Below are 17201 nucleotides of genomic sequence, written 5' to 3'. Positions count from 1 at the left end.
CATCGATAACTCACAGCGCGAAGCGGCTAGGCACTGGATCCTCGGTACCCAGCAGAGAGGAGTGTCTGTGTGTAGGTATCTGAGTCTCTCCCTGAAGTGACGGACGAAGAGCCTCGATAAGGTACTGGGCTTGGATGGACAGAGTATAGATTGGCCGGAATACTCCAGTCCGTTCAAGAATTCAACTGGGCAATTTTAGTTTATTCGAGAGCCCGCGTAGTAAGGGAGATACGCCCTAAAATTAGGAGATCGAGTTTGAGTCTATATTTGCAAAGCCAAATTTTCAATTACTGAATTTCATATTGAAGTTCTGCCAGTAAGGTGGAATCCGAATTCCTGTATATAGAACTTCAAAGTTGGTGCATGTCCGTGATCGATTCCGAATAGCGACTGATCAACAGTGAACAGTGAATAGACCCTCTGGTCTATTGTTGATTAGTACCTGATAGCGAAGAGTGCCTGAGAGACGGGAACCTGCTTACTTCAGTTATCCGAATAGCGAAGCGTACCCCTAATTCTGTCGAACTTAGTGAGGAGGGACAATGGTCCCCCTATAGAAGTCCAGTCCTAGCAGAGGGATAGTAACATTCGGGAGGAAAAGTAATCATTTAAGGAATAGTACCCCTAGGAAGGGGAAAATCTTTGGTATCAGAGGGAGAGGTTCACTGCGTGATGCGGCATCGAGATCGAGTGTTCGTGAATTGTGCGCTAGTGCTTTAAATCATTTTGTAAATTGTTAAAATCTAGCTTTTCGTATTGTCATAGGGTCCGGATTTGGTAAATATTCTATGTATGTAAATAAACTTAGAGTATATTAAGAATTAAAAGTTAAGATTTAGATCGTGTTAAATCCGCGGACCGTCATTTGTGTTGCTGCTTGTGCGAGTGTTTATGGATTTAGAAGCTTGATGTAAGAGTGTGTTTGAGTTAAATATTTGTATTTGTTTAAGATCGTTTTGTAATAATCTGAATCGGGGTGGTTCGATCAGGGATTGTACTCCTTCGATCGCTGCATCGGGGAAGGAGTCATTCCGCTGATTGATTGCACCACGAGGAAGATTTCTTAGAGTGCGTGATTTATAATAAACGAATGTTTGTAATTTGTGCCTGATGGTGATAGGGAGCATGTTATCCTGCTTGTGGATGGTATTACTTATGGGTCTGAAGATCATTTTTGGATGTTTTGATTGAGGATTAAATGAGTGCGGGAGTGTGTTTGATTGTGTTTGGATGTGCTTGATTGTTACCTGGAGTACTCTGACTCTTGAGTGACTGTGGATTGAGAAAGTTATAAGGTTAAAAGGGTGTGGAATTGTGGGCGATAGAAGAAGAATTTTAATAAGAGAATAGGATTGGTGGAATGAAGGAGTAACGAGTTGCAAGGCTGCGATCGTTTTGAACCATTAGCCATTGTCGAGGAGCGAGCTTGGTAAATTTAGGGATAAAAAGGAAGGATTTAAAAATTCTGTTTCAGGTGTTATGAAGCATGGGGAATAAGGAGCCCATTGCTACTAATGTGTAATGAGATTCCTTACAAGGCAGAGAAATTAAGAAATTTATCAGGAGCATTAAATAAGAAATTAGGAAATAAGCTATGGCCATCGGGGGGAATTAGAACAGTAAGAGGGATAAAATACATAGAACGGATCATTTGGCAGCATAGTAATAATGAAGGGGCAAAATAATTAATCGGGTTATGGAGAAAATATTTAGAGGATCGGAAGACGAATAAGGAGGCTAAGAGAATGGCTAGATGGGAAAAAGCGATCGCTAAACTTGGATTAGAACTAAAAAAAGGTAAAGTAGATTTTCAGAAAGTAGTCTTTCAGAAGGCCTTTGATAAGGTCCCGCACAGGAGACTGGTGACTAAAATTAGGGCACATGGTATTGGGGGTAGGGTGTTGACGTGGATAGAAAATTGGTTGGCAGACAGGAAGCAAAGTGTAGGAGTGAACAGGTCCTTTTCAAAATGGCAGGCAGTGGTGAGTGGAGTGCCGCAAGGCTCGGTGTTGGGGCCACAACTGTTTACCATATCTATTAATGATTTGGAAGAGGGAATTAGGAGCAATACTAGCAAGTTTGCGGATGACACAAAGCTGGGCGGCAGTGTGAACTGTGAAGAGGATGTTAGGAGGTTGCAGGGTGACCTGGACAGGTTGAGTGAGTGGGCAGATGCGTGGCAGATGCAATATTATATAAATAAATGTGAGGTTATCCATTTTGGCGGCAAAAACAAGGGGGCAGATTATTATCTCAATGGGGTTAGGTTAGGTAAGGGGGAGGTACAGCGAGTCCTGGGTGTCCTTGTACACAGAAGGCATACACAGATAGAGCTCTAGGGGCTAGTGGAATCAAGGGATATGGGGAGAAGGCAGGCACGGGTTATTGATTCGGGCCGATCAGCCATGATCGCAAAGAATTGCGGTGCTGGCTCGATGGGCTGAATGGCCTCCTCCTGCACCTATTTTCTATGTTTCTAGATCAACCTCCAAGTCTACAACCTCCAGTGGTAAGGACAGGAGTGGAGATGAAGGGAACCACTCAGAACAAGGGAAAGGTGGATCTCCAGGAAGAAAAGTAGTCCCTGTAAAACTAAAGATTAGGGATCCGATGGTTAGTGCTGACTGAGGGGGAAGAAGATGAGTATTTAGAAGAGTGGACAAATGTTAACGCCAGTGGAAGTTCACAGCTCCCACCATGTTTCTGTTGCGTTTCCCAGGCTTCACCGGCACCGTGTATGACTTGTTTCTGTAATAAATATTTTAGGTCTGCAGAATCTATAACAACTCCTGCAGATTCTACATCTGAACAGGTTCTACCAACAGCAGATACTGAAGTACCAGATCAATCGATCCTATCCACGTTATCATTGATAGATCGTCCAGTGGCTTATGGCACCCAGAGTAGAACGAAAAAGTTAGCTCCGGTGTTTAAAGAAAAGAAAGGTATGTTAGATATAGTGCAACCGCCAGAGTGTTTCTGTGAGCCACAACCTAAACAGATTACTCGAGTAGAAAGGAATTAATCCCTGTGCCATGGAAGCCCCATGAAATAATGGCAGAACTAAACAGAATCCCCGATAAGAAGAAGTCACATGCTGCTTATATAATAATAATAATAATGGATGGGATTTATATAGTGCCTTTCTAGTACTCAAGGCGCTATACATCGCATTATTCATTCACTCCTCAGTCACACTCGGTGGTGGTAAGCTACTTCTGTAGCCACAGCTGCCCTGGGGCAGACTGACGGAAGCGTGGCTGCCAATCTGCGCCTACGGCCCCTCCGACCACCACCAATCACTCACACACATTCACACACAGGCAAAGGTGGGTGAAGTGTCTTGCCCAAGGACACAACGACAGTATGCACTCCAAGCGGGATTCGAACCGGCTACCTTCCGTTTGCCAGCCGAACACTTAGCCCATTGTGCCATCTGTCGTCCACATTATTGCGAACCACAATGCGTGTATATCATGCAGATTCCCAGGATTTGTGGGAGACCATACAACAGATAATTACTCCAGATGAGAATACCAATTTTCTAGTAGCCCTAGAACACCCGACTTATGAAACATTGGCAAATGCAGTAATGATGACAGTGCAAGAGAATAGGATGTTTTAACGGCCCTTACAAAAGACGTTTCAGAAACCAGGCAATTTAAGTCGAGTTCTGGAAATAAAACCAGAGAAGGGTGAAGGAGCAGACGAATTTCTAGACCATTTTTCAAAATTATATATGGACCAATCAGGTGATTTAGATTATCAGAATGGAGCAAGTTCCCCTCAATATTGTGCCATCCTACTGAATTGTCTCCCCACTAAAGTAGCGGAGTTAATTAAAGCTGATAATAGGAACTGGTCTGAGAACCGAGCCAGTCAGATAGCCAGAGCTGTGAGATATTATTGGAAGGAGGGTATGAACCATGAATATTATTCTGTAACTAGGAGAGAAAGTGAATGCACAGCAAAGGAAGAATGACCAGAATCTAACTCTGAACCATGGATTCCCAGAGTACCAGCAAATGATGGATTGGGAGAAGTTAGAGTCCCATATTATTCAGATTACTATCACCGCTACACTTCCAATTTCGACCCCATTCCAATGGAACCCAGGGGTAGAATAAGACCAACAATATTGCCTAATCAATGCTATACTTGTGGGGGAATGGTACATTGGAGTCGGGCCTGTCCAACATAGGAAAGAATGAAAGAGAGGGGTCAAAGGGATTTCCAGGATTATGAAGAATTTAGAGATCCTAGAGAATATAGACACATCCGAAATCCAAGGAATTATGGGAGGTCCTTTAATTCAAGAGATGACTGGGACCCAAGAAACCAGAGAGAGAGATGGCCCGAAAGTCAGGAACTGAGAAGTCACACACCGTTCACTCAAGCTAACCCATTTTCTCAGTCCTGACACACCAACCCGCCCTGGACTTGTGGGCGTGGAGACATGACCCCTACTCTAGATTTCCCTCAAGTAATTTACCAGAATGAATGAATTGGATGTACTATTGTAGTAAAAACTGAAAATATTATGGAAGAAAATTATAAACCATCTTATGCTACCCCAGAAAACCCCTCAGAGCAAAGAAGATTGTAAATCAGGAGCTTGTTTCAACTGCACCCAATCAGGTCACTCGAGCAGGGAGTGTCCAGCGAGAAGGCAGAACATAGCAGGATTGAAGAAAAACCAAGGGGCAATAAAGAAAGTAAAAAAAGGAACATCGTTGCTAGCATGAGAAGGGATGGCAACTAAGAATTGGAATGGCACTAGGGAGATAAGAAACAAACATACCATGCAGAAGGAATGGGAGTGGGGAAAGAAGATATTGAATTAATGTGTTGCTGGGTTTGTGCCTGCAGGACAGTATATTGATGAGAGACTATCTGGGGAGTGAGGTAAAAGAATGCACAGACCCCTTAAGATCGGGAAGAAAACAGCAAAAGGTAATGTAGCTCCCCAGAAACAGGTGACCAGCAGGAAGAACTGATACTGTCCTGCCTCTTTAAGACATTTGGGAGGGCCAGCAGGGAGAGCAATATGCTCCTCAGTATCCCCACTCCCTAGTAATTGAAACTACCATCAGAAAGGAAGAAGAAAAGGACCTACCCTAGTGCCCAACTTTGATATCATCTAGCTATTGGAGAAAGAAAAGGAAAGAGAACAAAGGCACTGTAATCATCTTCAAAAGAAATAACACTGACAACTTGTGACGACTATTGGTATAGCTCCTCTTTAGAGTTGGATCTGAATAAAAAAAGGAATTTCTATGTGGTTTGGGGGAAAATACTCACTTTGTGCCAAAACTTATTTATAAGTGAATTAATTTAAAAAGGGCTTAAGGAAGCCGGTCTTGAAATTGTTAGAGAATGTTAATTTGGCATTCTTCTTTTGTCTCACCCATAGGAGGATAGTCGAAGATAGGACTGGACTATTTAGTTACTATCAAGGAAGGGACAAACCCTAGCTGATATCAGGAATTAAGACATACCATGGAAACGTAAGGTGGTGGTATAAAATGATGAGGTAGACTGAAAATTTATGTTCCCCTCGAAAGATCAATACTAACCATCTAGAAGAGTTATTTAGAGATAGGAAGAGTTAGTACAAGCAAGAACCCCATGACAAAGAACGAAGCCAATAGAGTAAAAGCGAGAATCCCTAGACAGAGAACAAAGCCAACATATTAAGGAGCCAACATATTAGATAATCAACATAGTAACGAGTTACCATAGCGAGGAGTGCATAATTAAATAAGAAGAGGTACTGGAGGAAAGACTTAGTAAACTGTAGGGGGAAACTTGAATTGTATTGAGAATAGCAGAGCCGATGCATATTTATCCGATGGATTTGAATTGTTTAACCCTTGATGGTAAAGCAGCTTCTATTATCAAGGTGGAAAGAAATTGTACCTGAATTTCGCATTCTTGATTAAATTTAGGATAAAATTGATAGCAAAGGAAATTGATTGTTTAAATTTGAACAGCTGGGAATTCCACAGGAATTGGAATTGTATTATCGGCTTATTTACATAAATAATTGTATTATTGGAATTGTATGGAATTGTATTATCGGCTACAATGATGTGGAATGAGAAGGATGAGACGGGCATTGAAATTTGAAATAGTAAATTGAAGGCGGAGACTGAATTTGGTTAAATTGGAACATTTATCATGGTTTACTTTAAATTAGGGACATCTGGACTGAACTCAGCTGAAATTTCTATGATTACCCATCATCTGATATACATATCATAACATCGTGTGAGTATGAAAAAGGCTAACTAGTGTTGATCCTAGAATAATAAAGAGTATATTAGGGATTAGAATAGGAATAGGGAATATAATAGGTTCAAATAGGGATAGTATTGCGAATGTATGGGAGAGCATGAGTGCATGATGGTAACTTGCTTTGTCCCAACTTTAATTTCAAGGTTTTAGGTTCGACTGTGGAAGGTGATGGAAGAGATGGGACAAGCCGGGAAGAGGTGTCAGTGTGTCTAGAGCTTAGATACAATTTGTAAGCAAAGACTGAGAACATCTGCCAGCCCTGTCAATTAGGTGCAAAATGCATAAAATGGATTGGATGGCTGCAAACCAGACATACACCTTGTAAATAGTTGTAAATAATGTTGCAGAGTTCGACTTTGCCGAGTGTTGATTGGATGTGGTATATTGAGCCTTGTCTGGGTTTCCTGTAGATCAGGGTAAATATTTCTAAGTTGGCTTCCTTATGAAGTCCGTTTCGAATACAATGTATTGAGCTTTTGTATTATTGAGTTAGGGGAATGTCTGTTATGTATGGGGTTAATCAATATCTGTAATTGGGTTATTAAGAGACCACCTCCACGTGGTTCGGCCCCTCAAGGTCCCGGGACATATAAAAGTCCGCTACCACGAGGTTCAGCATCGAACTTCTGGGAGAGCGCTTGGGACTGTGGGAACTTCTGGAGTGTCTCTGTCTGAGTGAGGCCTAGAGGGCTTGAACAGGCAGATATGAGGATCAAACCCATGGTGGGATAGGTACAGTAGTTGAACTGTAATGCGCTTTTGTTAAAATAAAATGTAGTTGTTTCAGGTGCTTGATTCAGTGTTTTAACTGTAACTAGACTGGGGGGAAGCTATAAATTAGCAATTTACAAATTCACCCTTTTAATTTGTGATTTTATACACCTCTAAGATCAATGCTTGGCTACCTGATCTCCTAGAAATTAAACTCTATCCTGTCAACCTGTCACTAAATTTCAGGCCCTCGAGTCCAGGTAACATCCTTGTAAATCTTCTCTGCACTCTTTCCTGTAATGACATTGTTCCTTTACAAGGGTGATCTAAACTGAACACAATCCTTCCCAATATGACCTCACCACATCTTGTACAATTGTAACCTAACATTCCAACTTCTATATTCAATTCCCTGACTGATGAAAGTCAATGCTTCAAAAGCTGCCACCACTCTATCTACCTGTAACGCCACTTTTGGGGAGCTACGTACTTGTTCTCAGCCATTGTGCTCCTCTGCAATTGTACTTGATGTAAAGAATTAAATAAAGTTAACTACAGGCGAAAATGTTATGCAGGAAATTTCAGAACTGTGCAGGTTTTTGTATCTTACTTGGGGGGGTTGTTAAGGTTTTGGCAAGAACAGAAGCAAAGATTGTACCCTAATTGTATCCTGTCCTTAACCTTTATTATCACATGACAGTATGTAATTAGAAAGGGAACATGTGATTAGAACCTTTCTCATTGTAAACCATTAATTTTGAGAGACTCCAGCATATAATAATGAGTTATGATTGCCTCAGCCTCTTTACATGTCTATGTAATTATAATCCTCAAGTCAACTTGCACGTGCGGTAAATTTGACTTCAAATCATAGACACTACAGTTGCCATGAAAATTACATTATTTGTGGATTTTGGGCATTTGACTTCGCTCTGTGTATCTTCCCTTGAGTGTGTTATTATTGAACATTTTGAATGTAATATTGATCAGAAATCAGAGGTGCAGGATTCAACAAAAGTTAGTTTGCAAGTATAAAAACAATCTGCTCCATGTATAAATATATAGTAAGCGCTTTATATGTAGGCAATAAGCACTACTGCAAGCATAAAAATAAGACACATAACATCAGGCCTGGCTGGAATAAGTATGTAGCTGAGTGCTGACGTCCGTGAAGCCACTAAATCATGGGCTATGGCAGGTAGACCCAGACAAGGGCCTGTGCTTGAGTACAAGAGGCTCACTAATGCAAGTTATAAGTATGCTGTTCGCTTCATCTGTAAAAATGAGCAAGCCATGAGGGCTGATTCCATAGCTAAAATGCTGCTAAGTAACAATGCTACTGATTTTTGGATAGAGGTGAGGTGGAGGGTCAGAGCGGTGAGGGCTTGAATCGGGCACGGGGCTTGTTCTAGCAGAGACCCAGGACCGTTGGAGACAGCGGTGGAGGGTCAGAGCGGTGAGGGCTTGAATCGGGCACCGGGCTTGTTCTAGCGGAGACCCAGGACCGTTGGAGACAGCGGTGGAGGGTCAGAGCGGTGAGGGCTTGAATCGGGCACGGGGCTTGTTCTAGCGGAGACCCAGGACCGTTGGAGACAGCGGTGGAGGGTCAGAGCGATGAGGGCTTGAATCGGGCACGGGGCTTGTTCTAGCGGAGACCCAGGACCGTTGGAGACAGCGGTGGAGGGTCAGAGCGGTGAGGGCTTGAATCGGGCACGGGGCTTGTTCTAGCGGAGACCCAGGACCGTTGGAGACAGCGGTGGAGGGTCAGAGCGGTGAGGGCTTGAATCGGGCACCGGGCTTGTTCTAGCGGAGACCCAGGACCGTTGGAGACAGCGGTGGAGGGTCAGAGCGGTGAGGGCTTGAATCGGGCACGGGGCTTGTTCTAGCGGAGACCCAGGACCGTTGGAGACAGCGGTGGAGGGTCAGAGCGGTGAGGGCTTGAATCGGGCACCGGGCTTGTTCTCGCGGAGACCCAGGACCGTTGGAGACAGCGGTGGAGGGTCAGAGCGGTGAGGGCTTGAATCGGGCACGGGGCTTGTTCTAGCGGAGACCCAGGACCGTTGGAGACAGCGGTGGAGGGTCAGAGCGGTGAGGGCTTGAATCGGGCACCGGGCTTGTTCTAGCGGAGACCCAGGACCGTTGGAGACAGCGGTGGAGGGTCAGAGCGGTGAGGGCTTGAATCGGGCACGGGGCTTGTTCTCGCGGAGACCCAGGACCGTTGGAGACAGCGGTGGAGGGTCAGAGCGGTGAGGGCTTGGGTCGGGCACGGGGCTTGTTCTCGCGGAGACCCAGGACCGTTGGAGACAGCGGTGGAGGGTCAGAGCGGTGAGGGCTTGAGTCGGGCACGGGGCTTGTTCTCGCGGAGACCCAGGACCGTTGGAGACAGCGGTGGAGGGTCAGAGCGGTGAGGGCTTGGGTCGGGCACGGGGCTTGTTCTCGCGGAGACCCAGGACCGTTGGAGACAGCGGTGGAGGGTCAGAGCGGTGAGGGCTTGAATCGGGCACGGGGCTTGTTCTCGCGGAGACCCAGGACCGTTGGAGACAGCGGTGGAGGGTCAGAGCGGTGAGGGCTTGAATCGGGCACGGGGCTTGTTCTCGCGGAGACCCAGGACCGTTGGAGACAGCGGTGGAGGGTCAGAGCGGTGAGGGCTTGAATCGGGCACGGGGCTTGTTCTCGCGGAGACCCAGGACCGTTGGAGACAGCGGTGGAGGGTCAGAGCGGTGAGGGCTTGAATCGGGCACGGGGCTTGTTCTCGCGGAGACCCAGGACCGTTGGAGACAGCGGTGGAGGGTCAGAGCGGTGAGGGCTTGAATCGGGCACGGGGCTTGTTCTCGCGGAGACCCAGGACCGTTGGAGACAGCGGTGGAGGGTCAGAGCGGTGAGGGCTTGAATCGGGCACGGGGCTTGTTCTCGCGGAGACCCAGGACCGTTGGAGACAGCGGTGGAGGGTCAGAGCTTACCAAATCCCGTAACGTTCCACACTCCATAGGGAGGGTTTCTGGGGAAGCCGCTGATTGGTGGGAGCAGACTAGAGGAAGCAGCTGATTGGGTGCAGCCTCAGGTTAGCATTTCTGCTTTTTGGTTAAAGGTACAGTGATTTAGTAAGGGTACAGTGAGCTAAGGGAGGCTAGGGAAGCGGAAAATCAAAATGTGACAGGAGGATCCAGAATGTGTGAAGATAAAGCTCTAGATGTAAAAGGGGCAAAAACGGAAAGGAAGGGTAGTAAAAATCATCTGAAAGTGCTTTATCTAAATGCGCTGTACACGGTATTAGTGAGACCACATTTGGAATACTGTGTACAGTTCTGGGGGTCCATACTTAAGAAAGGATGTACTAGCCCTGGAGGCAGTGCAGCGAAGGTTTACAAGATTAATTCCTGCAATGAGGGGATTGACATATGAGGAAAGGTTAGGTATGCTGGGACTCTACTCTTTGGAGTTTAGAAGAATGAGAGGCGATCTCATTGAAACGTATAAGATCGTGGGGGCCTTGACCGGGTGGATGCACCGAGGATGTTCCCAATGATCGGGGAGGCTAGAACTAGGGGACATAGTTACAGAGTGAGGGGGGGGCTCTTTTAAAACTGAGATGAGGAAGAACTTCTTCACCCAGAGGGTGGTTAGTTTGTGGAATTCACTGCCCCAGGGAGCAGTGGAAGCAGAAACGTTAAATTTATTTAAGTCAAAAATAGATGGTTTTTTAGCTGCCAAGGGGATAAGGGGCTACGGGGAGAGGGCAGGGATATGGACCTAGGTATGGTTAGTATAGTAGACCTGAGTGATCTCCTGGACAAGTGTCGATCGCCTGGATTGGGGTCGGAGAGGAATTTCCCGGATTTTTTTCCCGAATTGGACCTGGGTTTTTATCCGGTTTTTTGCCTCCCCCAGGAGATCACGCGGTTCTTGGGGTGGAGAGGGGTGATAGCGGTATAGAGGGGAGGGTAGTGTCTTGTGTTCTGTGTCTTGTGTCTACTGTTTGTGGGTAAGTGTGTCTGTTTAGTGTTCAGCCATGAGTGAATGGCGGTGCGGGCTCGACGGACCTGATGGTCTACTCTCGCACCTACTTTCTATGATTCTATGATTCTATGCACTGTAGATGGAATCTCCAGAACAGCTAATATCGCAGAGTTATGGCGACCACATTAGAGAATTCTATTCAGCTGTGTCCAAGGTGATTTGTATAAGGTGGACAATAATGACAGTAATGATTCAATGGTGATTATGTCACATGAGGTTTATCAAGCTATGAACAAGCTGTCCGACAACAAAGCGAGTGGTTTAGATCATATTTCTGCTGAACATCTTAAATATGCCAGTATGAGGATAGCTCTTCTCCTTGCTATTTGTTTTACTGGCTTTATGATTCATGGTTTGTTACCAGACTCAATGTTGTTTGTTCTGTTAGTGCCCATCATTAAGGACAAAGCTGGTAAAGTAGGCAGCATAAATAATTACAGGCCCATAGCTTTAGCCAGCATACTATCAAAAGTCCTAGAAATAATTCTGCTGGATAGATTAAATGAGTTTGTTAACTCCACAGATAACCAGTTTGGTGTTAAAGCTAAACGTGGCACTGACTTGTGTGTATATATGCCTTAAATGAAATTGTAAACATATATAGAGGTAAAAACTCTTCAATCCTTATGTGCTTTATTGATGCTTCCAAAGCCTTTGATCGTGTTAATCATAGAAAGTTGTTTGTTAAATTGAGTCAAAGAGGGGTGCCTGAATACATTGTGAGAATTCTGGCTTACTGATATGCCCACCCCACAATGCAAGTAAAATTGGGCAATAGGGTCTCAGCCCCATTTGGGGTTAGCAGTGGTGTGAGACAAGGGAGAATTTTGACCCCATTTCTTTTTAATCTCTATATTAACCATATAACCATATAAAAATTACAGCACGGAAACAGGCCATCTCGGCCCTACAAGTCCGTGCCGAAGATCTTTTTTTCCCTTAGTCCCACCTGCCTGCACTCATACCATAACCCTCCATTCCCTTCTCATCCATATGCCTATCCAATTTACTTTTAAATGATACCAACTAACCTGCCTCCACCACTTCCACTGGAAGCTCATTCCACACCGCTACCACTCTCTGAGTAAAGAAGTTCCCCCTCATGTTACCCTTAAACTTCTGTCCCTTAATTCTGAAGTCATGTTGATGATCTGTCCAAGCAATTGAAAGCCTGTAATACTGGGTGCATGATTGGTAATACTTTAGTGAACCATATTTTGTATGCAGATGATCTTGTGGTCTTTAGTCCATCGAGCGCTGGTCTCCAGCAGCTCCTTACTATATGTTCTATGTATGGTGTGGAACATGATATTAAATATAATGCTGGTAAGAGTGCTGTTATGATCTGTAGAACCAAAGAGGATAAATGTCTAAAATGTCCTGATTTTTAATTGTCTGATAATGATCTTAGTGTCTGTAATAAGGTAAAATATCTTGGATATATTATTACAGGACAAATGACAGATGATGAGGATATTTATAGGCGATGGCGTATGATGTATGCACAAGCAAACATTCTCTTACCCAAGTTTAGTGCGTGTACAAATGGAGTGAAGTGGTATCTGTTCATAGAATATTGTACACCACTCTATACTGCACACCTATGGTCAAACTACAGAAAAGCAAGCTTACAGAGACTTAAAGTAGCTTACAATGATGCCATGAGAATATTACTTAAGAGACCCAGATGGTGTAGTGCAAGTGAAATGTTTGTGGCTGCAGAAGTCAATGCTTTACAAACTGTCTTAAGAAATCTTATATATACATTTATTTGCCGAATTAAAGATTCTGAAAATGAAATCATCTTGGTCTTATAGAAACATAGAAACATAGAAAATAGGTGCAGGAGGAGGCCATTCGGCCCTTCGAGCCAGCACCGCCATTCATTGCGACCATGGCTGATCGTCCCCAATCAATAACCCGTGCCTGCCTTCTCCCCATATCCCTTGATTCCACTAGCCCCTAGAGCTCTATCTAACTCTCTCTTAAACCCATCCAGTGATTTGGCCTCCACTGCCCTCTGTGACAGGGAATTCCACAAATTCACAACTCTCTGGGTGAAAATGTTTTTTCTCACGTCAGTATTAAATGGCCTCCCCTTTATTCTAAGCCTGTGGCCCCTGGTTCTGGACTTGCCCAATATTGGGAACATAGAAAACATAGACATAGACAATAGGTGCAGGAGTAGGCCATTCGTCCTTTCGAGCCTGCACCGCCATTCAATATGATCATGGCTGATCATCCAACTCAGTATCCTGTACCTGCCTTATCTCCATACCCCCTGATCCCTTTAACCACAAGGGCCACATCTAACTCCCTCTTAAATATAGCCAATGAACTGACCTCAACTACCTTCTGTGGCATAGAATTCCACAGATTCACCACTCTGTGTGAAAAATGTTTTTCTCATCTCGGTCCCAAAAACTTCTCCCTTATCCTTAAACTGTGACCCCTTGTTCTGGACCTCCCCAACATCGGTAACAATCTTCCTGCATCTAGCCTGTCCAACCCCTTAAGAACTTTGTAAGTTTCTATAAGATCCCCCCTCAATCATCTAAATTCTAGCGATTTTTTCTGCATCTAGTTTCTATAAGATATCCCCTCATCCTTCTAAACTCCAGCAAATACAAGCCTAGTCTTTTCAATCTTTCCTCATATGACAGTCCCGCCATCCCCGGGATCAGTCTTGTGAACCTACGCTGCACTGCCTCAATCACAACGATGTCCTTCCTCAAATTAGGAACTGTACGCATACTCCAGATGTGGTCTTACCAGAGCCCTATTCAACTGCAGAAGAACCTCAATACTCCTATACTGAAATCCTCTTGTTATGAAGGCCAACATTCCATTAGCTTTCTTCACTGCCTGCTGTACCTGCACGCCAACTTTCAGTGTACAAGGTCACCCAGGTCTCGCTGTACCTCCCCCTTACCTAACCTAACCCCATTGAAATAATAATCTGCCCCCTTGTTTTTGCCACAAAAGTGGATAACCTCACATTTATCTATATTTTACTGCATCTGCCATGCATCTGCCCACTCACTCAACCTGTCCAGGTCACCCTGCAACCTCCTAACATCCTCTTCACAGTTCACACTGCCGCCCAGCTTTGTGTCATCCGCAAACTTGCTAGTGTTGCTCCTAATTCCCTCGTCCAAGTCATTAATATACTGTATATGGTAAACAGTTGCAGCTTGGCACTGCCGAGACAGGTTTATACCGAAGATAGACACAAAAAACTGGAGTAACTCAGCGGGTCAGGCAGCATCTCTGGATAACGGAATGTGATGAATTAGTGTGGCGGCAGGCGGGGGAGGGGAAAAGCTGTAGTGCAGAGGGAAGATATAGGTGAAGGGTGGCGGATGGTGGAGAGCCTCCAGAAAACCTCCTTACGAAGAACACAGCACAGAAAAGACCAGATTGAGTCAATGATAGAAGGAGAGGGGAGAGAGAGGAGAGAGAGAGAGGAGAGAGGGAGAGATGAGGAGAGAGATAGGGAGAGCGAGAGAGAGAGGGAGAGAGGGAGAGAGAGAGAGGGAGAGAGAGAGGAGGAGAGGAGGAGAGAGAGAGGAGGAGGAGAGAGAGAGAGAGAGAGAGAGAAAAAGAGAAAAAGAAACGAGAGAAAAAAAAAGGAGAAAAAGAGAAAAGGACAAAAGAGAAAAAGAACACCGAGAAACATACCCCAGCTACCCTCACACCAAAATCCCAATCACGACACCATACATCCATCTCCTCTCCCTCTCTTCCTCTTTTCTTCCCCCCCCCCCCCCCCTATGGCCATGTCATGATAATTTTTGGTCCTTCACAGAAACCATGCTTGCATTAATCTGTAGTGTGAATGGTTAAGCATATATGTTACCATAGTCCAGGATTTATTGACACAGGTTGATCATACGCTGAATAATCCAACCACATTTATGTATGGAAGTGGAAAGAAATAATAGAAATTGCATTAATTGCAACGTGTAAAAAGAGTTGAGATACTGTCTTATAATTTTGCTGCATGTCATTGTGGTTTATATATCATGTCTAGATTGGTGAATATGTTTAGTTTGTGACTTTATTTCAAGCAGAAATAATATGTGAATGCTTCATTGAGCATAATTCCGACTGGTAACTGCGCACTTCATCCAAGCACATTATTGCACGTGTCATACAAGCCATCTTAATTGACCGCCTAAACTGTCATTTGGCAACCTGAAACGCTGCCTAGGTTGCCCGGCTGGCAACAGGGGAAAGAAATTAAGTGAGAGCCCTGTGAGAGGGAAAGACAGATCAGCCACGATTAAATGGCAGAACAGACTTGATGGGCTGAATGGCCTAATTTTGCTCTGAGAACTTATGAATTCACCAGACTGCCATAAATAGTAATGATCAATGTGAAATGGGATAAGGGAAAAGATGGTACCCGGAAAACTGCAAGAACTCCAAAGTTGTTCTTTAAATGGTGGCTGTGGAATTTTGTGCACACATCCACTGAGCATATACCTGTTTAATGTCCATGAACAGCAACCCTCCTAGCAATGCAGCATTCCCTCAGTGTGCCATTCGAAGTGTTGGCTTAGAATATGGAGCTGGAACTCAATGCTGATTTCAGACAAATGCATGTGTGGGGGGGGGGTGGGTGTGGTGTGTTTTTTGGCTCTTCCTTCGGGGGGATGCGACTTTTCCTGCCGTATCCCCCGTCTCCGTGTCCGTCTGCGCTGAGGCCTATCGCGGAGCTGGCGGCCTCCAACTGCGACCGACCTCGAGGCTGTGGAGGCTGTGGAGCAGAGCCAGGACTTACCAACGCGAGCCTGTCCGACTTCGGGGCTGTGGTTGCGGTGCGGCACAACTTCCGACCCGACTTTGAAGCCTCGGAGGCTCGGCCGCGGGCCAGTGGGCCAGTGGACGACATCATCGGGAGCTCGAGTTCTGTTTTCCGGAGCTCCCGCAACTACAGCTGCGTCCGCTGGACTGGAGGACGGCAGCTTCGGCAGCTTCGACCGCCCCGGGCCGCGGAGTTTGAACCGGCCCGTTTGCGGAGCTCGGATTCAACCTGCGGGACTTACCTACCATCACCCGGCGGGGTCATAACATCGGAGGCTTGCATTGCCTCAGCACAGACGGAGAGCAAGGAGGGAAGAGACAATGACTTTGGGACTTTAAACTGTGTTGAGTGTTTGTTATTTATTCTATGTTATGACTGCAGGCTAAACCATATTGTTTGTTTTGTTTTTGTTTTTGTCTTTTGTTTTTACCTTGTTTGGGATGTGTTTATTTTGTGTGGGACTAAAGATGGAAATTAGCCACTGGCTACAATCTTGCATATTACATGCAAATGTTTTATTAATATGCACTGTCCCTAATAAAATCAATTCAATTCAACTTGGTCTTGACCTAATTAATTGGACAACTAGCCAAAAATCCTGAGTATATCCTTTCTTCAGGCACCTATGTAGCATAACAAGCATGAATCATTACAAAGTTTAGTGAAGTGTTTGTTTTCTTTGCTAACATGGAGCCAAGAGGAACAAGAATGTTTCTCCTGGCTCCCCATTAGTTCTACCGGTCTCCAAGGCCTGGAGAAAACCTCTGACTGACAGTGCCTACGTTGTGGTTAGGATTCTGTAAAGATAAATCACTGAAGAATAAACTCCTTTTTATCACTCCAGGCTGAATGCGTTGAAATCAGCAATGTGCTTTACCTTCCTTGTAGATCGAAGCTAATAACAGAATTGAACTGAGGTGTCTTCTCTCAAGTGTTTGAAGGAAGACAAGGGGGACCATGAGAAGCAGCATTATTGATTGACCGGAGGTGGAAGAAGAATCACTGGCATTCCTTACCGTGCCAAATTTGGAGCAAAATGAGAAGGATCCTCTGAAATTGCACATTCTGCCTCTGCTACTTATAAGCCCTTGAGTAGAACATGTACTGAAAGCAGCAACAATGCTGTTTTTATTATGGACAGGAGGATATATGAGCAAAATGCTCTGATCTGATCGAATAAGAAGCTTCGATTTGTCAATGTCGATATCAGACTCTATTGTCAGAATAGACTTTCCCGACATCCCAGCTGCTTCCCTCTGATAAAGGAGACTACAAAATATACACAGTGTTCTTAAGAACTGCTCACACATTATCTAAAATAGGTCTAGGTTTGTATTAGAATAGTAAGATTAAACGAGAACTTACC

The 17201-nt window shown here is 44.8% G+C and overlaps 1 long non-coding RNA gene across 1 annotated transcript; it reads left to right on the top strand.

The window, feature by feature from the left end:
* Nucleotides 1-2442: 2442 nt before the first annotated feature.
* On the top strand, nt 2443-11341 carry LOC116984468. Its single transcript, XR_004415039.1, has 3 exons — nt 2443-2472; nt 2677-2681; nt 11169-11341. It is a non-coding gene; the product is annotated as an uncharacterized LOC116984468 (long non-coding RNA).
* The last annotated feature ends 5860 nt before the right edge of the window (nt 11342-17201 follow it).

The sequence above is a fragment of the Amblyraja radiata genome, chromosome 2 (assembly GCF_010909765.2).
Source record: "Amblyraja radiata isolate CabotCenter1 chromosome 2, sAmbRad1.1.pri, whole genome shotgun sequence".
NCBI classification, from domain to species: Eukaryota; Metazoa; Chordata; class Chondrichthyes; order Rajiformes; family Rajidae; genus Amblyraja; species Amblyraja radiata.
This window is presented reverse-complemented; position numbering and strand designations above follow the sequence as displayed.